Raw genomic sequence first — 22,376 nt, 5'->3', positions numbered from 1 at the left:
TCAGATGACCAGCGGGAGAAGTATACATCACAGCTGCGTGCTTTGAACGGTGAGTTTTCTCGTCGTTTTGAAGATTTCAAAGTGTTGGAAAATAACATGCATTATGTGATCTGAGCAAGATTAAGTGGGCCGTGCTGAATCAGTCGCTGGCCGCATACGGCCCCCGGGCCAGACTTTGCCCAGGCCTGGTGTAGGCACATGCATCTCTCGATAAACAAAACTTTCCAAAGATTTGTAGTCATGCTCAGAAGATGTTTGTACTGTTTGGGTCAACCTATGTATGTGAACAGACATTTTCAGTGATGAAATATAACAAGTCAAGACACAGATCATCTCTTACCGACTCTCACCTCTCAGCAGTCCTGTTCGTAGTGACGTCAGAAACTACCTGACTTCACTCCTCTAGTCAATGCCCATTAGAGACTTCACTCCTCTAGTCAATGCCCATTAGAGACTTCACTCCTCTAGTCAATGCCCATTAGAGACTTCACTCCTCTAGTCAATGCCCATTAGAGACTTCACTCCTCTAGTCAATGCCCATTAGAGACTTCACTCCTCTAGTCAATGCCCATTAGAGACTTCACTCCTCTAGTCAATGCCCATTAGAGACTTCACTCCTCTAGTCAATGCCCATTAGAGACTTCACTCCTCTAGTCAATGCCCATTAGAGACTTCACTCCTCTAGTCAATGCCCATTAGAGACTTCACTCCTCTAGTCAATGCCCATTAGAGACTTCACTCCTCTGGTCAATGCCCATTAGAGACTTCACTCCTCTAGTCAATGCCCATTAGAGACTTCACTCCTCTAGTCAATGCCCATTAGAGACTTCACTCCTCTAGTCAATGCCCATTAGAGACTTCACTCCTCTAGTCAATGCCCATTAGAGACTTCACTCCTCTAGTCAATGCCCATTAGAGACTTCACTCCTCTAGTCAATGCCCATTAGAGACTTCACTCCTCTAGTCAATGCCCATTAGAGACTTCACTCCTCTGGTCAATGCCCATTAGAGACTTCACTCCTCTAGTCAATGCCCATTAGAGACTTCACTCCTCTAGTCAATGCCCATTAGAGACTTCACTCCTCTAGTCAATGCCCATTAGAGACTTCACTCCTCTAGTCAATGCCCATTAGAGACTTCACTCCTCTAGTCAATGCCCATCAGAGACTTCACTCCTCTAGTCAATGCCCATCAGAGACTTCACTCCTCTAGTCAATGCCCATCAGAGACTTCACTCCTCTAGTCAATGCCCATCAGAGACTTCACTCCTCTAGTCAATGCCCATCAGAGACTTCACTCCTCTAGTCAATGCCCATTAGAGACTTCACTCCTCTAGTCAATGCCCATTAGAGACTTCACTCCTCTAGTCAATGCCCATTAGAGACTTCACTCCTCTAGTCAATGCCCATTAGAGACTTCACTCCTCTAGTCAATGCCCATTAGAGACTTCACTCCTCTAGTCAATGCCCATCAGAGACTTCACTCCTCTAGTCAATGCCCATTAGAGACTTCACTCCTCACACTGATTGAGTAGTTTAAATGTAATGTTGAGTTCTCTCTTTCTTGTGCTTTTGTGCTTAGCCGTTATTAACAAGAGTTCTGTCTGTGGTGCTGAATGCACAGTGTACTTTTCCCTCTGTGTAGTTCATTGCATGTTTAAAAATGAAAATACCTACCAAAAGGAGAACATGGATGTGGTTTATTTCTGTGCATGTTAAAAAAGTAAAATAAGTAGCATATCTGGATGTGATTTACAGTAGATTTACAATATCTGTCAACACAGTCATACACATGATGTATAATCCTGTAATATGATTCTGGCCTGCTATGGCAAAAGTATATCCTAATGTGGCCCTCCATGGGAAATAATTGCCCAGGCATGGTCTACACCACCAGGGGGAAGTCCAATCAATCGTTCTCAGCCTTGTTTTGGTCTTGTGGGATGAGGTGTGTGTGTGTGTGTGTGTGTGTGTGTGTGTGTGTGTGTGTGTGTGTGTGTGTGTGTGTGTGTGTGTGTGTGTGTGTGTGTGTGTGTGTGTGTGTGTGTGTGTGTGTGTGTGTGTTGGAAGCTTAACTGTGATTATATAGGTGGATGGATGCTCTTTGTCCTTGGACAGAGGGGGAATACGTGTGTGTGTGTTTGTGTTTACTCTATTGAGATGGCCTGTGGGCATGACAGTGGGTGTGACTGGGAATGGAGGAAGGTCTGTCCCTGATTTTACAATCTCTGATTGGTTCCCTCTGTCTTCCACCCCTCCAATCAGGATGCTATCTCAGCTACAGCTCTCACTCAGCAGTACACTAGAGTGTGTGTGTGTGACTTTCTTACCTAAGTACTGTAACTGTGGAAAGGAGAAGAGGGAGGGAATGAGAGGAAGGATGAGGAGGATGGAGAGAATTACAGGGGATGGATGTGAGCTGGAGGACTGGTGCTATGAGGAGGGAACTGAGGGTAACACTGGTGTGTGTGTGTGTGTGTGTGTGTGTGTGTGTGTGTGTGTGTGTGTGTGTGTGTGTGTGTGTGTGTGTGTGTGCGTGCGTGCGTGCGTGTGTGTGTGTGTCTGTGGGTGTCTCTGTTTTTCTAAGAGAGAGAGAAAGAGGGTGAGAGTTGTGTTAAGTGTAAACCTGTTTTTCAGTTTGTTGTAGAGAGATTGTAAGACCCTATCATTAAGGGATTTAGTTCTGTGTTGTGTAGAGAGAATGGTGCTTCAGGCTCATATTTGAGATTTGTCTGTAATGTGTTTAAGTGTAGCCTGTTTTCCGCTCATAGTTGACTCTCATGTTGTGGCTCCAGAGAAGTAAAGGTTAGTATGTGTATAATTAAGCAATGAGGCCCAAGGGGGTGTGTTATATGGCCAATATACCACGGCTAAGGCCTATTCTTATGCATGACACAACGCTAAGTGCCTGGATACAGCCCTTAGCCGTGGTATATTGGCCATATACCACAAACCCCTGAGGTGTCTTATTGCTATTATAAACTGGTTACCAACATAATGAGAACAGTAAAATAAATGTTTTGTCATACCCGTGGTATACGGTCTGATATACCACGGCTTTCAGCCAATCAGCATTCAGGGCTCGAACCACCCAGTTTATAATAATGTTTAATAATGTGTTATAATAGGTTTAAAGAGGAACTGATGGAGCTGTGTGATGTTGAGCTGGTTCAGTGTAACCTGTCTACCCTCAGGCTCACAAACACTCCCTTACATCATATGTCTCAGTTTCTCAGCATCTCAATGCATGTTTGTTTTTGTTTTGGTACTTGGTTTAATGACAGAATGTCAGGTTTTAGGAAGTGTCTGTCTATTGGAGGTTGAGGAAGCTAAAGAAGCATTGTATTTTATGGATGCTCTAGCTCTCTTTAACTGTAATTTAGTTAGAAGTTTATTGTAAAGATGGTTGATTTAGAAGAGGCTATGTTATGTTTTAGTGAGTTTCTAGGTCATTACTAATTAAATTGATAATTATAGTTCTGATCAATATCAGCTTCAGGCCTATTGAGCACATCCGCCGTGTGCGGCATGGAAAATAGTCCCCTTGTCTGAACCCTCAGGGTGTTCCAGGAAAAGTATTCCCCAGTAGTGATGCACGGGTTGACTCATCATCTGGGGCAGGTTTAGGATAATGAAATATTGTGTGGATGAAGGGCGGGTGGCTTGCGGGCAGTCTGAATAAAGAGAAAACAATACCTTCAATCCATAAAGGTATCATTGTTGTGCAATAATATATCTGTAGGCTACACACTGAGTTTTTGTTCTTCTTGTTTTAGGCTATCTGGCATTCGTGCTGAAGCCTAAGCTTACATGCGCAAAATAGCCTACACGGCAATCGGAAAATATTTTTGGTAATGGGCCAAAAAGTTAACGTCGATCCATGGAGGCAAAAAGGACAATGTGTCTGTGGTGTTGAGTTTAATTCAACACGAGAAAAGCTGCACAATGGAGAGTTGAAAATAAAGACAAGGGAGGGCCAGAAAAGTCATGTTTGAGGAAGATTTGGTGATTATGTTATGTGTGATGAATGTGAGGCGCACTACAAATTTGACAGTCACAAGATGGGGTCTTCAAATAGGCCTATAGCATGTCAAGGGAACTGTAGCCTACTGTTCAGATGGGCTAAATGGGAACTGAAATCTGGACACTGACTGTAGGTGTCATGCAGGTGATAGAGGACCCAAAAGCGACTTAACAGAAACAGAGTTTATTCAAATCCAAACAGGGAATAACAGAAATCCTCTAGTCTGTAGAGGGGAATAACAAGAGAAGCGGCCACAGACTGCAGGTCGCTTCGGGTAGGCGCAGGCCGTAGTAGACAGAGACACCTGCTCACACGCAGCATCTGATGAAGGCAAAAAACACGACAGGACAGGGCGAAACACAATCACAGCATGGTGAATACAAAACAAGGAACCGACGGGACAGGAACGGAACACAAAGGAATAAATAGGGACTCTAATCAGGGGAAAGGATCGGGAACAGGTGTGGGAAGACTAAATGATGATTAGGGGAATAGGAACAGCTGGGAGCAGGAACGGAACGATAGAGAGAGGAGAGAGAGGGAGGGGGAGAGAGAGGGATAGAAAAAGGAACGAACCTAATAAGACCAGCAGGGGGAAACGAACAGAAGGAAAAGCAAAAATGACAAGATGATATAAGACAAAACATGACAGTACCCCCCCACTCACCGAGCGCCTCCTGGCGCTCTCGAGGAGGAACACTGGCGGCAACGGAGGAAATCATAGATCAAACGGTCCAGCACGTCCCGAGAAAGAACCCAACTCCTCTCCTCAGGACCGTAACGAAAAACGATAAAAAGGGAAACTAGGGTACTACTCTAAAAAAAAAATGAGAACTAGGGACAGACTGAGACACAGCAAGGGCAGGAACAAGAACAGGAGAGATGCGATGGCAGGGAACAGACTGAGACCCAGCAAGACCAGGAGCAGAAGCAGAAAAAAATTACCAGACTTCTTCTGCGCGCAGTCTGAACACGCAGCCACGAAACGGCGCGTGTCACGCTCCTGAGTCGGCCACCAAAAGCGCTGGCGAATAGACGCAAGAGTGCCTCGAACACCGGGATGACCAGCTAACTTGGCAGAGTGAGCCCACTGAAGAACAGCCAGACGAGTGGAAACAGGAACGAAAAGGAGGTTACTAGGACAAGCGCGCGGCGACGCAGTGTGCGTGAGTGCTTGCTTAACCTGTCTTTCAATTCCCAGACTGTCAACCCGACAACACGCCCATAAGGAAGAATCCCTCGAGATCAGTAGAAGCCACAGAAGAACTAAACAGACGGGATAAGGCATCAGGCTTGGTGTTCTTGCTACCCGGACGGTAAGAAATCACAAACTCGAAACGATCGCCCAACGAGCTTGACGGGCATTAAGTCGTTTGGCAGAACGGATGTACTCAAGGTTCTTATGGTCTGTCCAAACGACAAAAGGAACGGTCGCCCCCCAACCACTGTCGCCATTCGCCTAGGGCTAAGCGGATGGCGAGCAGTTCACGGTTACCCACATCATAGTTGCGCTCAGATGGCGACAGGCGATGAGAAAAATAAGCGCAAGGATGAACCTTATCGTCAGACTGGAAGCGCTGGGATAGAATGGCTTACCTCTGAAGGTCAACCTCGACAATGAATTGTCTAGTGACGTCAGGAGTAACGAGGATAGGAGCGGACGTAAAACGTTCTTTTAGAAGATCAAAAGCTCCTGGGCGGAACCGGACCACTTAAAACACGTCTTGACAGAAGTAAGAGCTGTGAGAGGGGCAGCAACTGACCGAAATTACGTTAATGAAACGCCGATAGAAATTTAAAAAGCGCTGCAACTCGTGACCTTGGAACGGGCCAATCACTGACAGCTTGGACCTTAGCGGAATCCATCTGAATGCCTTCAGCGGAAATAACGGAACCGAGAAAAGTAACGGAGGAGACATGAAAAGAGCACTTCTCAGCCTTTACGTAGAGACAATTCTCTAAAAGGCGCTGTAGAACACGTCGAACGTGCTGAACATGAATCTCGAGTGACGGAGAAAAAATCAGGATATCGTCAAGATAGACAAAAACAAAAATGTTCAGCATGTCTCTCAGAACATCATTAACTAATGCCTGAAAAACAGCTGGCGCATTGGCGAGACCGAACGGCAGAACCCGGTACTCAAAATGCCCTAACGGAGTGTTAAACGCCGTTTTCCACTCGTCCCCTCTCTGATGCGCACGAGATGGTAAGCGTTACGAAGGTCCAACTTAGTAAAGCACCTGGCTCCCTGCAGAATCTCGAAGGCTGATGACATAAGGGGAAGCGGATAACGATTCTTAACCGTTATGTCATTCAGCCCTCGAACCACGCAGGGGCGCAGAGTTATGGTACCGGCGTCAAGAGACACAGACAAATAATCCTCGAGAGCCTTACGTTCGGGAGCCGACAGAGAGTATAGTCTACCTCGAGGAGGAGTGGTCCCCGGAAGGAGATCAATACACAATCATACGACCGGTGAGGAGGAAGGGAGTTGGCTTGAAGACCGTGCGCAGATCATGATATTCCTCCGGCACTCCTGTCAAATCGCCAGGTTCCTCCTGGGAAGTAGGGACAGAAGAAACGGGAGGGATGGCAGACATTAAACACTTCACATGACAAGAAACGTTCCAGGATAGGATAGAATTACTAGACCAATTAATAGAAGGATTATGACATACTAGCCAGGGATGACCCAAAACAACAGGTGTAAACGGTGAACGGAAAATCAAAAAAGAAATAGTCTCACTGTGGTTACCAGATACTGTGAGGGTTAAAGGTAGTGTCTCAAATCTGATACTGGGAAGATGACTACCATCTAAGGCAAACATGGGCGTAGGCTTGTCTAACGGTCTGAAAGGAATGTTATGTTTCCGAACCCATGCTTCGTCCATGAAACAACCCTCAGCCCCAGAGTCAATCAAGGCACTGCATGTAGCACCCGAACCGGTCCAGCGTAGATGGACCGACATAGTAGTACAAGATCTAGATGAAGAGACCAGAGTAGTAGCGCTCACCAGTAGCCCTCCGCTTACTGATGGGCTCTGGCCTCTTACTGGACATGAATTAACAAAATGTCCAGCAACTCCGCAATAGAGGCACAGGCGGTTGGTGATCCTCCGTTCCCTCTCCTTAGTCGAGATGCGAATCCCTCCCAGCTGCATGGGCTCAGTCTCAAAGCCAGAGGAGGGAGATGGTTGCGATGCGGAGCAGGGAAACACCGTTGATGCGAGCTCTCTTCCACGAGCCCGGTGACGAAGATCTACCCGTCGTTCTATGCGGATGGCGAGAGCAATCAAAGAGTCCACATCTGAAGGAACCTCCCGGGAGAGAATCTCATCCTTAACCACTGCGTGGAGTCCCTCCAGAAAACGAGCGAGCAGCGCCGGCTCGTTCCACTCACTAGAGGCAGCAAGAGTGCGAAACTCAATAGAATAATCCGTTATGGACCGTTCACCTTGGCATAAGGAAGCCAGGGCCCTCCTCCCTACCAAAAACTGAACGGTCAAAAACCCGAATCATCTCCTCTTTAAAGTTCTGGAACTTGTTAGAGCAATCAGCCCTTGCCTCCCAGATAGCTGTGCCCCATTCTCGAGCCCGGCCAGTAAGGAGTGAAATGACGTAAGCAACCCGAGCTCTCTCTCTAGAGTATGTGTTGGGTTGGAGAGAGAACACAATCTCACACTGCGTGAGAAAGGAGCGGCACTCAGTGGGCTGCCCGGAGTAGCAAGGTGGGTTATTAACCCTAGGTTCTGGAGGCTCGGCAGGCCAGGAAGTAACAGGTGGCACGAGACGTAGACTCTGGAACTGTCCAGAGAGGTCGGAAACCTGAGCGGCCAGGTTCTCCACGGCATGGCGAAGCAGACAATTCCTGCTCGTGTCTGCCGAGCATGGCTCCTTGGATCTCGACGGCAGTGTAACGAGCGTCTGAAGTCGCTGGGTCCATTACTTGGTCGGTTCCTTCTGTCATGCAGGTGATAGAGGACCCAAAAGCGACTTAACAGAAACAGAGTTTATTCAAATCCAAACAGGGAATAACAGAAATCCTCTAGTCTGTAGAGGGGAATAACAAGAGAAGCGGCCACAGACTGCAGGTCGCTTCGGGTAGGCGCAGGCCGTAGTAGACAGAGACACCTGCTCACACGCAGCATCTGATGAAGGCAAAAAAAACACGACAGGACAGGGCGAAACACAATCACAGCATGGTGAATACAAAACAAGGAACCGACGGGACAGGAACGGAACACAAAGGAATAAATAGGGACTCTAATCAGGGGAAAGGATCGGGAACAGGTGTGGGAAGACTAAATGATGATTAGGGGAATAGGAACAGCTGGGAGCAGGAACGGAACGATAGAGAGAGGAGAGAGAGGGAGGGGGAGAGAGAGGGATAGAAAAAGGGAACGAACCTAATAAGACCAGCAGGGGGGAAACGAACAGAAGGAAAAGCAAAAATGACAAGATGATATAAGACAAAACATGACAGTAGGTCTGTAACCTCTCACATAGCCTTAATATTAACTCCTGCAGAATTAACCATTTCTTTCAGTAAAATTATACACCAAATATATGCAACATTTAGACTGGGAACATGAGTGGAGAAATCGGATTTCTTTCAGCATCTTGAGAGAATGTGAATGCAAATAGATACCGTCTGTAGAGGGGCTTCTTTATCAGCATCATAAAATATGATATTATTTCAACCACATAAAATATACATCCAAACTGAAATCTTATCAGAAACATGTTGGGTCGTTTTCACAGCTTTCTATTTCCTTACAACTGGTCAAACTGGTGTCATTTTGAGGTTTTGCACAGAGAATCTTTCAATTTTTTGTTTTGTTATTGAATTATTCTCCCCGGTCCCTAATCGTCTTTGCTCTGCGAAAGAAGATGACAGAGAACATTTTACCCATGGAAACTACATTAAAGCATTAATTCTATTGATTTCTGACATTATTCTGGTGAGCAATGGTTTATTAGTGTACTAGGGCAACATATAATGACAGAAGAGAAGCTGTATGTATCTAATCATAGACAAGTTGACTATGGAGTAGTCTACCAAAATGTTGGAAATTATGAGCAGAAACGTACATGTACAGCCTTCAGGAAGTATTCATACCCCTTGACCTTTTCCATATTTGGTTGTGTTCAGCCTGAATTCAAGATGGATTACATTGTTGTTTTTTTCTCACCAATCTACACACAATACCCCATAATGACAAAGTGAAAACATGTTTGTAGAAATGTTTTCATATTCATTAAAAATGAAGTATTCACACTACTGAGTCAATACATGTTAGAATCACCATTGGCAGTGATTACAGCTGTGAGTGTTTCTGGGTAAGTCTCTTAAGAGCTTTCCACACCTGGATTGTGCAACATTTGCCCAATATTATTTTCTAAATTCTTCAAGCTCTGTCAAATTGGTTGTTGATCATTGATCACCATTTTCAGGTCTTGCCATAGATTTGCAAGTAGATTTAAGTCAAAACTGTTACTCAACCACTCAGGAACATTTACTGTCTACTTGGTAAGCAACTCCAGTGTAGATTAGGCGTTGTGTTTTAGGTTATTGTCCTGCTGAAAGGTGAATTAATATCCCAGTGTCTGGTGGAAAGCAGAATGAACCAGATTTTCACGGAGGACGTTGCCTGTCCTTTTAAAGAATGGATTTTCATTGAATATTTAAAACATACAATCTACTTGCAATGAAGCCGCTCAACATCTACATCACATTAGACATTAGTCTAACAGACTCCCGAACCAGCGACCCACCATCCACCGGCTCAACCTCCCAACCGCCAGGCCACCAGCCCTCCAAGATCCACCCCCCCACAGTTCCCCAATAGTATTCCCTTCTTTGCGAGGCATTGGAAAACCTCCCTGGTCTTTGTGGTTGAATCTGTGTTTGAAATTCACTGCTCGTCTGAGGGACCTTACAGATAATTATGTGTGGGGTACAGAGATGAGGTAGTTATAAAAAATCATGTTAAACACTGTTATTGCACAGTGTTTAACACTGTAGGCCCATGCAACTTATTATGTAACTTTTAAAGCAAACCTTTATTCCTAAACTTAATTAGGCACGCCATAACAAAGGGGTTGAATACTTTTTGACTGAAGACATTTCAGCTTTTCATTTTTTATAAATTTGTAAAAGTTTCTGAAAACATTATGCCACTAACATTATGTGGTATATTGTGTGTAGATCCGTGACACAACATCTCAATGTAATCCATTTTAAATGCAGGCTGTAACACAACAAAAATAGGAAAAAGTCAAGGGGTGTGAATATTTTCTGAAGGCACTATATCTAAATTAGGCAAACAAAAATCCTGCACTCCTGTTAAAAAAACACATTTTTACGTGCCTGACTGTTCTGTATTAGCAAGTTAGTCTCGGGATCGGGCATCAGATTTTCACTTTATCACATATAGCCTCTGATAGTTGGGTGCTTGCGGATTGATTATTAGCAATTGCGGGCGGGTGCGGGTAACAAACAGCTGACCCGCGCACCACTATTCCCCGGTTCTCACTAGGCCATGCTGTAAAGGATGAAATGGACAATATCATTCGAATTGATTAGCAAGTAAATTAGTGTAATTTAGGGTTTGGGTTAGGGGTATGGTTAAGGATATGTTGAGGTTATGGCTATTGGTTAAAATCAGAGATCAATGTGTTCTTACTCTTCTCTATAAACAGTGTGTGTCAAGTCAGTTGTGTGTTTATTCTAGCTCCTCTCTCCATCCACAGTGCTATGTGCAGACAGAGTGGGCCAGATGACGAAGACCTACAATGACATCGATGCTGTCACACGTCTGCTGGAGGAGAAAGAGAGGGACCTGGAGTTGGCTGCCCGGATCGGCCAATCACTGCTCAAGAAGAACAGAACGCTCACAGAGCAGAATGACTACCTGGAGGTACAAGTGGGACACATCACAGAGGAGGTGAGAGAGACATTGGGTCACAGAAGAGCACACAAGTGCATGTACGCACACATGCATTTACAGTAACTGAGTTACAAGGGCACTAGCTCCTCATGCATAAACCCAGCTCTGTTTTTTTGCCAATGTTGCAAAGTTAGGTGTCATTGGTCAGGTTTTTAAAATACATTTTGGCTATATTTTTTCAGTAGTATAAACGTGACTTTTAAAGATCCACTGTTATGGGTATTTCGTTTTTGATATCAGTAACCAACACTGAGTGCTAGTGCTGCATCACCAGCTCAGTGATCTGTGTGTTCTCAGGTGGCCCAGCTGCATCATGAGTTGAACCTGAAGGATGAGTTGCTGCAGTTCTACACCAATGCATCAGAGGAGAGTGAAGAGGACTCTACTACTGGCTCACCCACGTTAGTATTGTCTGTGTGTTTACTATTCCTGACTGTCTTTCTCTCTCTGTCTCACTCTCACTCTCTCACCCCCTCCTCCCTCTCTCTCTCTCTCCTCTCTCTCTCTCTCTCTCTCTCTCTCTCTCTCTCTCTCTCTCTCTCTCTCTCTCTCTCTCTCTCTCTCTCTGCCCCCCTCTCTCTCTCACCCCTCCTCTTTCTCTCTCTCTCTCACCCCTCCTCTTTCTATCTCTCTCACCCCCTCCTCTTTCTTTCTCTCTTTCTCCCGCTCTCTCGCTTTATCTCTTTCTCCCTTTCAATTCAATTCAAGGGGCTTTATTGGTATGGGAAACATATGTTTACATCGCCAAAGCAAGTGAAAATGATAAACAAAAGTGAAATAACCACAAAAAAGTGAACAGTAAATATTACACTCACACAAGTTCCAAAATAATAGACATGTCATATTATGTCTATATAGTGTTTTAGCGATATGCAATTAGTTAAAGTACAAAAGGGAAAATAAATAGATATGGTTTGTATTTACAATGGTGTTTGTTCTTCACTGGTTGCCCTTTTCTTGTGGCAACAGGTCACAAATCTTGCTGCTGTGATATTTCACCCAATAGATATGGGAGTTTATCAAAATTGGATTTGTTTTCGAATTCTTTGTGGGTCTGTTTAATCTGAGGGATATACGTATGTCTCTAATATGGTCATACATTGGGCAGGAGGTTAGGAAGTGCAGCTCAGTTTCCACCTCATTTTGTGGGCAGTGAGCACATAGCCTGTCTTCTCTTGAGAGCCATGTCTGCCTACGGCGGCCTTTCTCAATAGCAAGGCTATGCTCACTGAGTCTGTACATAGTCAAAGCTTTCCTTAATTTTGGGTCAGTCACAGTGGTCAGGTATTCTGCCGCTGTGTACTCTCTGTGTAGGGCCAAATAGCATTCTAGTTTGCTCTGTTTTTTTGTTCATTCTTTCCAATGTGTCAAGTAATTATCTTTTGGTTTTCTCGTGATTTGGTTGGGTCTAATTGTGCTGCTGTCCTCTCTCTCTCTCTCACTCTCCCGCTCTCTCTCTCCCGCTCTCTCTCTCTCTCTCTCTCCCGCTCTCTCTCTCTCTCTCTCTCTACATCTAGGAGTAAGCGGAGTAAGCTGCTGGGTGTGTCAGGATTTGGAGCTGACTCTATGCAGAGGAAGCTCAGAGAGCTGGAGGAAGAGAACCTATCCCTCCGCTCAGAGGCCTGTAATCTGAAGACTGAGACTGAGACCTACGAGGAGAAGGAACAACAGCTGGTCAACGACTGTGTTAAAGAACTCAGTGAGTGGAGGAGTATTATACTCTTATACTCTTTCTTTCCTCATGACCCATACCTCCTCAGCTTGCCTCTCTTCCTCTCTCTCTCTCTTCCTCTTTAGCTATTTCTCGCTCTCTCGTACTCTCTATGCTCTCCATAATTTTCTATCAATTAAAATATGCCTCTTTTGGCATGAATTTAAAATAATGTTGCCAGAGCAGCTAATGAATCCCCCCTCTCCCCTCTCCTGTCTCCAGGACAGTCCAGTCTGTAGATAAACACCTAATGAATCCCCCCTCTCCCCTATCCAGGACAGTCCAGTCTGCAGATAAACACCATAGCGGAGGAGTTGGCTCGGAAGACAGAGGACGCCATGCGACAGCAGGAGGAGATCACACACCTGCTCTCTCAAATAGTTGACCTACAGAAGAAAGCCAAGTCGGTGAGACACGCATACCCATGCTTTACCCTCAGTAATACACTGCATGCAATGTGGTATATACTCACTACAATACTCTTTGTGAGTGTGTGTTTCTTCAGTTCGCAGTGGAGAATGAGGAGCTCTCTCAGCACCTAGGGGCAGCTAAAGATGCCCAGAGACAACTCACAGTCGAGGTTAGACTCACACCCTACCCCTTTGCCAACCTACACCTCATGAATACTTTGCCAATGAGAAAAAGTAATCAAGCCTGCTCTCTTTTGTTCCTTCTCTCTAGCTAACAGATTTGGATGATAAATATTCAGAGTGTATAGAGATGCTCCATGAGGCTCAGGAAGAGCTGAAGTACTTGAGGAACAGAAACCATCCTGCTGGAACACCACGCAGATTCCATCCTCTGGGTCTCTACCCTATGGTATGTGTGTAGTAGGGGTTATCAGAACGTACACTCTCAAAAGAGTGATCTCCTTTTGAGAGTGTAGTTGTATATCATAGAGCTGATGGTGTGTGTGTCTATGGTGTGTGTGTACGGCAGGACTCCCTGGCAGCAGAGATAGAGGGGACGATGAGGAAGGAGATGAGTCTGGATGACCCTGAGTGCGAGGAACAGAAGTACACACGCGTCTATTAGTTTATAACACTCTTCTAATCTTTCTCAATACTGTATAGTAACATAAACTCACCTATACTCATAATATATACCCATAGCTACCATACTTGCCTACACTCATGCCTATTTCATTTTATGTGTGTGAACAGGGTGCACCACAAGCGTGTGTTTGAGACAGTGAAGAACATCAACCAGATGGTCCGGCAGCGTTCTCCAATCCCGTCCAACGCCAACATCCCGGGATCCAATCAGGCGTCGTCTCTTAGCTCCGCTCACTCTAGTGGCAGGACCACACCCATGACTGGTAGCATTAGCTGGGATGTCAGAGGCGACGGTGTCACCCTTGACAACCGACAACAGAGCATGCTCATGGAGTCAGCAGCAGACAATCAGGACAGGTAAGTCATGCATACCTGAACCTGTGATTGTTCCAGCCGGTCTTTGACACAGTATAGTTGTACAGTTTACCAGATATCGCCTGAAGAAATGTTTAAAATCTAACGAATCATATTAAAATGAAATTAGAACAAGCTTTTCATATTCACCAGGTTCATTTTTTAAATAGTCTATTTCTGTGCATCAGTCTAGTAATATTGATCTATTTCTGTTTGGGCTTTAGTGTGGACGCCCGTGCTAAGAAAGCAGCTGGTGTTGAGGACCTGAGGCTGGCGTTACGCCGCCTGTCCCTGCGCCGCCAGAACAACCTGAGCGAGAGACGCTTCTTTGAGGAGGAGAGAGGGAGGAGGAGAGGTGGAGGAGGAGTTGCACAGGATGGGGTGGGGCAGGGGGGGCGGGATGACACCCTCAGATAGCATCATGTCTCTGGGGTCATTACACCTGTGGGCCTCCCGACCATACCTCCCCGACAAACTACAGATCGTTAAACCCCTGGAAGGTGAGGGAGAGAAGGAGAGGGGGACGAGGAGAGAGGAGAAGAGAAAGGTGGGGATGAGGGGAGAGGAGAGAAGGATGGGGTGGAGGAGAGAGAGAGAGAGGGAAGAGAGGGAGGGACTGGCCAAGCCGTGGGAGAGAGGTAGGGAATGGCAGCGAGATGTGGAAGGAGGGAGCGAGGTAGAGAGAGAAGGAGAGGGAGAGAGAAGGGATGGGGAAAAGAGTGGAGGAGAGAGGGAGAGAGGGAGAAGAAGTTGGAGCAAAAAGAGGGCGCTAGATAGAGAGAGGGAGCGAGGGAGGAGATGGGCGAGAGAAGTAGAACAGGGGAGAGAAACAGAAGAAGGGATAGAAAGAGGAGAGCGTCCTGTATCTTTAATGTTGTTTAACTCCTTCTGGTCTCTGATGCATCACCATCGTAAGTCAGGCCTCTCCACCTCACAACACTCCTACTATAGAGACCCTCAGCCTAGAGGTTGGCTGGGGATCAACTAAAATATAAGTTTAATCATGAGCAGTGTGGTGTTTTGTTGTGCTGCTGCTACCCTCTGCTGGTGAGGGGAGAAACATACAACATGATAACATTTTGATGTAACATTAAATATGTGAGATGTCTGAGTCTAACTCTTTATTTTCTCTTTAGTTCACTATTCCATCTGTTTTGGTGTACTTTTTTCCCCTCTGCTACTTTCTTTCTTGTTATAATACTTTCATTTCTTTCATCTCATTTACTCATTTTAATTGAAATCCTTTGTTCATTTTTCATCTTCTGTTTAACTCAACTTTTACTCTGCATCTTCAATAAAAACCTGACCTCATTCTCTTCTTTTGCTCTCTTCATTCTTTCACTTCTGTTGCCTGTGTGTGTTTTTTCATTTTCTCTGCAGTCTCAACTTTCTCTGCAGCCTCCCGAGCTTTGTGTTGGGCTTTACTGTTATTGCTTTAACCATTGTCTACAGTTGAGATGTTTTCATGCAATACAATAAAACACACCCACTTTCCTCACTTCTCTCAAATGTTTAACCATATATAGGAAAATGTGTGTGTGTGTGTGTGCCTGTGCTTGTATGTAATATGTTTCTCTCACCCTTTGCATTTCTCTCTTGGTCCTGTCGTCTCCAGGCTCTGCGACCCTTCACCACTGGCAGCAGTTGGCTCAGCCCCACTTAGGAGTGATCCTGGATGCTAGACCTGGGGTTGTACCTAAAGGCTTCAGGCCTCTGGAACTAGAGCTGGAACAGGTGTGTGTGTATATGGAATAACCTGTGTGTTTTCCATGGGTGTGTGTGTATATGGAATAACCTGTGTGTTTGTGTGTACGTTTGGGTGTTGCAGGTGTATCCATGGGGTGGTTTCGAGGAGGATGAACCAGGAGAGCAGTACTTCCAGAGTCTCCCCACCTCCTCAGCCTCTGCCTCCCCCGCCCTCCCTCCTCAGCCTCACCCTCCTTACCCCTCTACTCCCCCCAGCCACCTCGCCTCACCCTCAGTCCCCTCTCCCTCCCCTCACCTAAGCAACACTGATCCTGCAGGTATGTTTCTATATGCACATACAGATACTATGATAGATGCTTCAACAACATGTTAGATACTAAGAATACTTAACCATTTATATTCAAAGTGATAGAGAGAGAGAGCGATTCAAAGTGATAGAGAGAGAGAGAGTGATTCAAAGTGATAGAGAGAGAGAGCGATTCAAAGTGATAGAGAGAGAGAGTGATTCAAAGTGATAGAGAGAGAGAGAGTGATTCAAAGTGATAGAGAGAGAGCGATTCAAAGTGATAGAGAGAGAGAGAGAGTGATTCAAAGTGATAGAGAGAGAGAGTGATTCAAAGTGATAGAGAGAGAGAGTGATTCAAAGTGATAGAGAGAGAGCGATTCAAAGTGATAGAGAGAGAGAGAGATTCAAAGTGATAGAGAGAGAGTGATTCAAAGTGATAGAGAGAGAGAGAGAGTGATTCAAAGTGATAGAGAGAGAGCGATTCAAAGTGATAGAGAGAGAGAGAGTGATTCAAAGTGATAGAGAGAGAGAGTGATTCAAAGTGATAGAGAGAGAGAGTGATTCAAAGTGATAGAGAGAGAGCGATTCAAAGTGATAGAGAGAGAGAGAGTGATTCAAAGTGATAGAGAGAGAGAGAGTGATTCAAAGTTATAGAGAGAGAGAGAGCGATTCAAAGTGATAGAGAGAGAGTGATTCAAAGTGATAGAGAGAGAGAGTGATTCAAAGTGATAGAGAGAGAGAGTGATTCAAAAGACAGAGAGCGATAGAAATAGATAAACAGAAAGAGAAAGTGTTTTAGTGGTTAACTAAGTGGTTGACTGGTTCAATCATATACACGCTTATTCAGTGGTTCACTGAGTCGTTCACTGAGTGGTTCACTGAGTGGTTCAGTGGTTCACTGCCACTTTTCCAGCCAGGAAAGGTAGAGGAGAACAGATAGACTATTCTGTGTGTTTGTGTCTTTGTGTTTTCAGCGGTGTACTACCCAGGTAAATGCATGGCCCATACCAGCTCTACCTACACCTTTACTACCTGTCGTATCCTACACCCAACTGATGAGCTGACCCGCGTCACACCCAGGTACAGAGACACACCATACACCTCCCTCTCCTCCTCCTCTACCACCATGCACCTCCCTCTCCTCCTTCTCTACCACCATGCACCTCCCTCTCCTCCTTCTTTACCACCATACACCTCCCTCTCCTCCTTCTCTACCACCATACACCTCCCTCTCCTCCTTCTCTACCACCCTACACCTCCCTCTCCTCCTTCTTTACCACCATACACCTCCCTCTCCTCCTTCTCTACCATCATACACCTCCCTCTCCTCCTTCTCTACCACCATACTCCTTCTTCTCCCTCTTCTCTCTAAAGTGTACACTTGTTCTCTGTCCACACATTATCTAATAGATCACAATTGTTGCAGTGTGCAGTCTCAATGTTCTCTGTTCTTTCTCTGCCCGTCTTTTTCAAATGGTGTTGTTATGGCTCCTCTCCAGTGTTAACCCCGGCTTGTCCTCGTCATCCTGTGTGATGACATCATCTATCCTGGCCACTCCCGCTGTCACGCCTTGTCATACACCCCGCAGGATGAGTCTACTACGACCCTCTGAGTCCTCTACCAACCTCAGGTACACACACACACACACACACACACACACACACACACACACACACACACACACACACACACACACACACACACACACAATATATAAAACTTGATAGATTGACTCTAGCTACTACGTCTCATTCCCAGGACTTTGTCTGTGTGTGTGTGTGTGTGTGTGTGTGTGTGTGTGTGCACCTGCCCGTGTGTGTATATGATTTCCCCTTCTTCAGGGAAGCCACACGTACCACCAGTACCTCTCTGGGATTAGTGCGCCTTCTGCAGGAGAGAGGCATCTCTGCAGCCATGTACCACCACCAGACCCAGGGCTGGGACAGGGCTGGCGGGCCCGGGGTGGGGAGCGGAGGGGTGCTGTTCAGTACCTCTATTACCCCTAACCTCCACCCAGCCCCCCACCACGACTCCCTCCGCCCCTCCACTCCCCCCAACTCCCCCACAGGACACGACCCCCCATCCTCGGGGACCAACACCCCCGCGGGCTTCGACTTCAAGTCTCCTTCCTATGACAACTTCCTGGCCTCCAAGCCGGCACGGTCCATTCTGAAGGAAGTAGCGGGGGGGATGGGGAGCAGCCGGAGCAGGAGGCAGCAGAGGGGCAGAGATTGTGAGAGCCAGACAGATGTTAGCGTCACAGTTCATAACCTCAACCTGGTGGACAAGGTGAGGCGCCTGGGTGTGGCTGGGTGTCCTCCAGGACCAGGGGGTGTAACCGGGGGACCAAGCCCCCTCCTGGGGCCTCTGGGTGGGCTACGGAGGCCCGGGTCGCCCTTTGGACCAGAGGGGATGAGGAGAAACAGGAGTTATCCAGCTATGGTAGGGGCCAGTATGGCGATGAAGGGCCCGGGGCCCCAGGAGGACTCAGAACTACTCCTGCCTCCTAACAAAATGCCTAAAGAGAAGAGCCTCAAGTAGAGGCTGGGACCTCTGGCCTCTAACCACACCTAATATTAACCCTAACCAACTAGTTTCCTCAGGAGACTGAACTTGTTACTTACCTGTTAGACCTCTGGTACTATAGCTAGTTTTTCAAAATCCTACAAACTATTGGTACTCCTGGTCTAGCTACTGACAATGAATTAGTCTTCTAGTTCTGTCCGATGCTTATCCTTCCAGCTCCAAAAACCTGCTGTCTGCTACTATTTAACCAGCTACCAAACTAGTACTAACAATGAACAATGATCTTCCATAATAGCTAAAACTTTTCCTCTCTAGCCCTTGAACACAGCTATTTCTCCCAGATGTAGTCAATGAAATGACATTGAACCAATGTGGAATAGACATTGAATTGATGTCTGCGCCCAGAGGGGGGTAAGATCCTCACTAAGCATAATGTATGTAGTTCAAATCTAATTGTCACATTTTTTTTAACTTGGCAAGTCAGTTAAGAACAAATCTTATTTTCAATGACGGCCTAGGAACAGAGGGTTAACTGCCTGTTCAAGGGTAGAACGACAGATTTGTACCTTGTTAGCTCGGGGATTTGAACTTGCAACCTTCCGGTTACTAGTCCAACGCTCTAACCACTAGGCTACGCTGCCGCCCTTTGTAAACAACAGGTGTAGACTAACAGTGAAAGTCTTACTAAAGGGCCCTTCCCAACAATGCAGAGAGAAAACAAGTCATAATAACATAAGGAATAAATGCACAATGAATAACGATAACTTGGCTACATACACGGGGTAGCAGTACGGAGTGGATGTGCAGGGGTACGAGGTAACTGAGATAGATATGTACATATAGGTAGGGATAAAGTGACTAGGAAACTATATAATAAATAGTAGCAGCAGCGTATGTGACGAGTCAAAAGAGTTCATGCAAAAGGGTCAATGCAGATATTCTGGGCAGCTATTGGTTAACTATTTAACTACCTATTCACCAGTCTTATGGCTTGGGGGTAGAATCTGTTCAGGATCCTGTTGGTTTCAGACTTGGTGTATTGGTACCCCTTACCATGCGCTAGCAGAGACAACAGTCTATGACTTGGGTAGCTGGAGTCTTTGACAATTTGCTGAGTAAGTTAAATCAAACTTACACGTCATGTGATTGTCATGTCAGCTGGACCTGGAGCTTCTTCATCACCATGTATTTAGATGACTAGTATCATGTAGCACCACTAACTATAGTCTAAACCTTTCTTCCTAGGTAATAATGGATTGTGAGATAATGTTGAATATGTAACAATTCTAATGGTAAAGATTTTCCACCAAATTCATGAAATAGATGATCAACTTTTTTGCTCAACTCTTTCTCCTTCTCTCTTTCTCTCTCCCTGTTCTCAATGAGAAGAACAAGTCATAGTTCACTTTTAAGAGTCTTGTTAATGTTTTGTCTGTGTGTTAAAGTTTCATTAGTGTTATTTTTCTAAATGACTATAGACAAAGGGAAATGGATAGTGGTTTCAGAGTGGTCAGTGAGTGAGGGAATTATGAAAAGATCAATATACCCACTGCTGGAATGGAGACAGGGAAGGAGGAACAGGGGGAAGGGATAGAGGTTAAACAGTCTTTGTGGTCAGAAGCGTTTCCTGCTTCTTACTTCAGAGAACTCCACAGAGAATTTCAATTGCTTAAATTAATTTTAAAAAGCATTAGTGCCTCAATATGGTTTCTACATCACTATGCTCATACTGGCTGTTTATGTTCTTATTCTAACAAAAACGTTGTCCACTGAGTTACACTCGTTAGCTCTTACATTGATATGTAGAATTATGTAATTTATTGACTAAACAGTCTTTTGATTGAATATGCAAAACTATTATTATTCACAAGATTTAACACATAAAACACATGTGCGTTATATAGGGTATATAACACTATATTCATTCATTGTTATTAGTACTGGAAAACTCATTTACAACAAAATCACGGTGAAATAGAGTGGCGCTGTTCAATACTAAACAAACATATAAATGCGACATGTAAAGTGTTGGTTTCCTGAGATGAAATAAAATATACCATGAATTATCCACCATTTGTTTTGGTATTTCTCTCAAATTTGTGCACAATTTTGTTTTCCTCCCTGTTATTGAGCATTTCTCCTTTGACAGGTGCACCTTGTGCTGGCGACAATAATAGACCACTCTAAAATGTGACGTTTTGTCACACAACATAATGCCAGACATGTCTCAAGTTTTGAGGGAGCGTGCAATTTGCATGCTGACTGCAGGAATGTCCACCAGAGCTGTTTCCAGATAATTTAATGTTAATTTCTCTACCATAAGCCACCTCCAACGTCGTTTTAGAGAATTTGGCAGTACGTCCAATCGGCCTCACAACCTCAGACCACGTGTAACCACACCAGCCCTGGACCTCAACATCCGGACAGCTGATGAAACTGTGGATTTGCACAACCAAAGAATTTCTGCACAAACTGTCAGAAACTGTCTCAGGGACCCTGATCTGTCTGCTCATTGTCCTCACCGGGGTCTTGACCTGACTGCAGTTCGGTGATGTAACTGACTTCAGTTGGAAAATGCTGACCTTCGATGGCCACTGGCACACTGGAGAAGTGTGCCCTTCACGGATGCATCCCGGTTTCAACTGTACGAAGCAGATGGCCTACAGAGTGTATGGCGTCGTGTGGGCGAGCTGTTTGCTGATGTCAAAGTTGTATCAATGGCAATTTCAATGCACAGAGATACCGTGACGCGATCATGAGGCCCATTGCTGTGCCATTCATTTGCCGCCATCACCTTATGTTTCAGCACAATAATGCACGGATCTGAACACAAATCCTGGAAGCTGAAAATGTCAGAGTTCTTCCATGGCCTGCATACTCACCCGACATGTCACCCATTGAGTATGTTTGGGATGCGTATGACAGCATGTTCCAGTTCCCGCCAATATCCAGTAACTTCTGCACAGCCTTTGAAGAGTAATGGGACAACATTCCACAGGCCACAACAGCCTGATCAACTCCATGGGAAGGAAATGTGTGGTCACACCAGATACTGGCTGGTTTTTCTGATCCACGCTCCTACATAATGTTTTACGTATCTGTGACCAACAGATGCGTATCTGTATTCCCAGTCATGTGAAATCCATAGATTAGGGCCTAATTCATGTATTTCAATTGACTGATTTCCTGATATGAAACTCAGTAAAATCTTTGAAATTGTTGCATGATGTGTTTATATTTTAATTCAGTGTATATTTAAACAGTTGTGTTTCTGCAGTTACAGTGGCTTGCGAAAGTATTCACACCCCTTGGCATTTTTCCTATTTTGTGGCCATACAACCTGGAATTAAAATAGATTTTTTGGGGGGTTTGTATCATTTGATGTACACAACATGCCTACCACTATGAAGATGCAAAATATTTTTTATTGTGATACAAACAAGACATAATACCAAAAAAACAGAAAACTTGAGCATGCATAACTATCCCCCCCCCCCCCAAAGTCAATACTTTGTAGAGCCACCTTTTGCAGCAATTACAGCTGCAAGTCTCTTGAGGTATGTCTCTATGAGCACATCTAACCATTGGGATTTTTGCCCATTCTTCAAGGCAAAACTGCTCCAGCTCCTTCAAGTTGGATGGGTTCCGCTGGTGTACAGCAATCTTTAAGTCATACCACAGATTCTGAATTGGATTGAGGTCTGGCCTTTGACTAGGTCATTCCAAGACATTTACATGTTTCCCCTTAAACCACTCGAGTGC

General features: G+C 45.2%; 1 pseudogene; it reads left to right on the top strand.

Annotated features, from left to right (window-relative positions):
- The first annotated feature begins 2,369 nt into the window (after positions 1-2,369).
- Positions 2,370-19,205, top strand: LOC124013082 (annotated as a pseudogene).
- The last annotated feature ends 3,171 nt before the right edge of the window (positions 19,206-22,376 follow it).

Source organism: Oncorhynchus gorbuscha, linkage group LG24 (assembly GCF_021184085.1).
Source record: "Oncorhynchus gorbuscha isolate QuinsamMale2020 ecotype Even-year linkage group LG24, OgorEven_v1.0, whole genome shotgun sequence".
NCBI lineage: Eukaryota > Metazoa > Chordata > Actinopteri > Salmoniformes > Salmonidae > Oncorhynchus > Oncorhynchus gorbuscha.
Note: the sequence above shows the minus strand (reverse complement) of the source record. Positions and strands in the feature narration are given on the sequence as shown.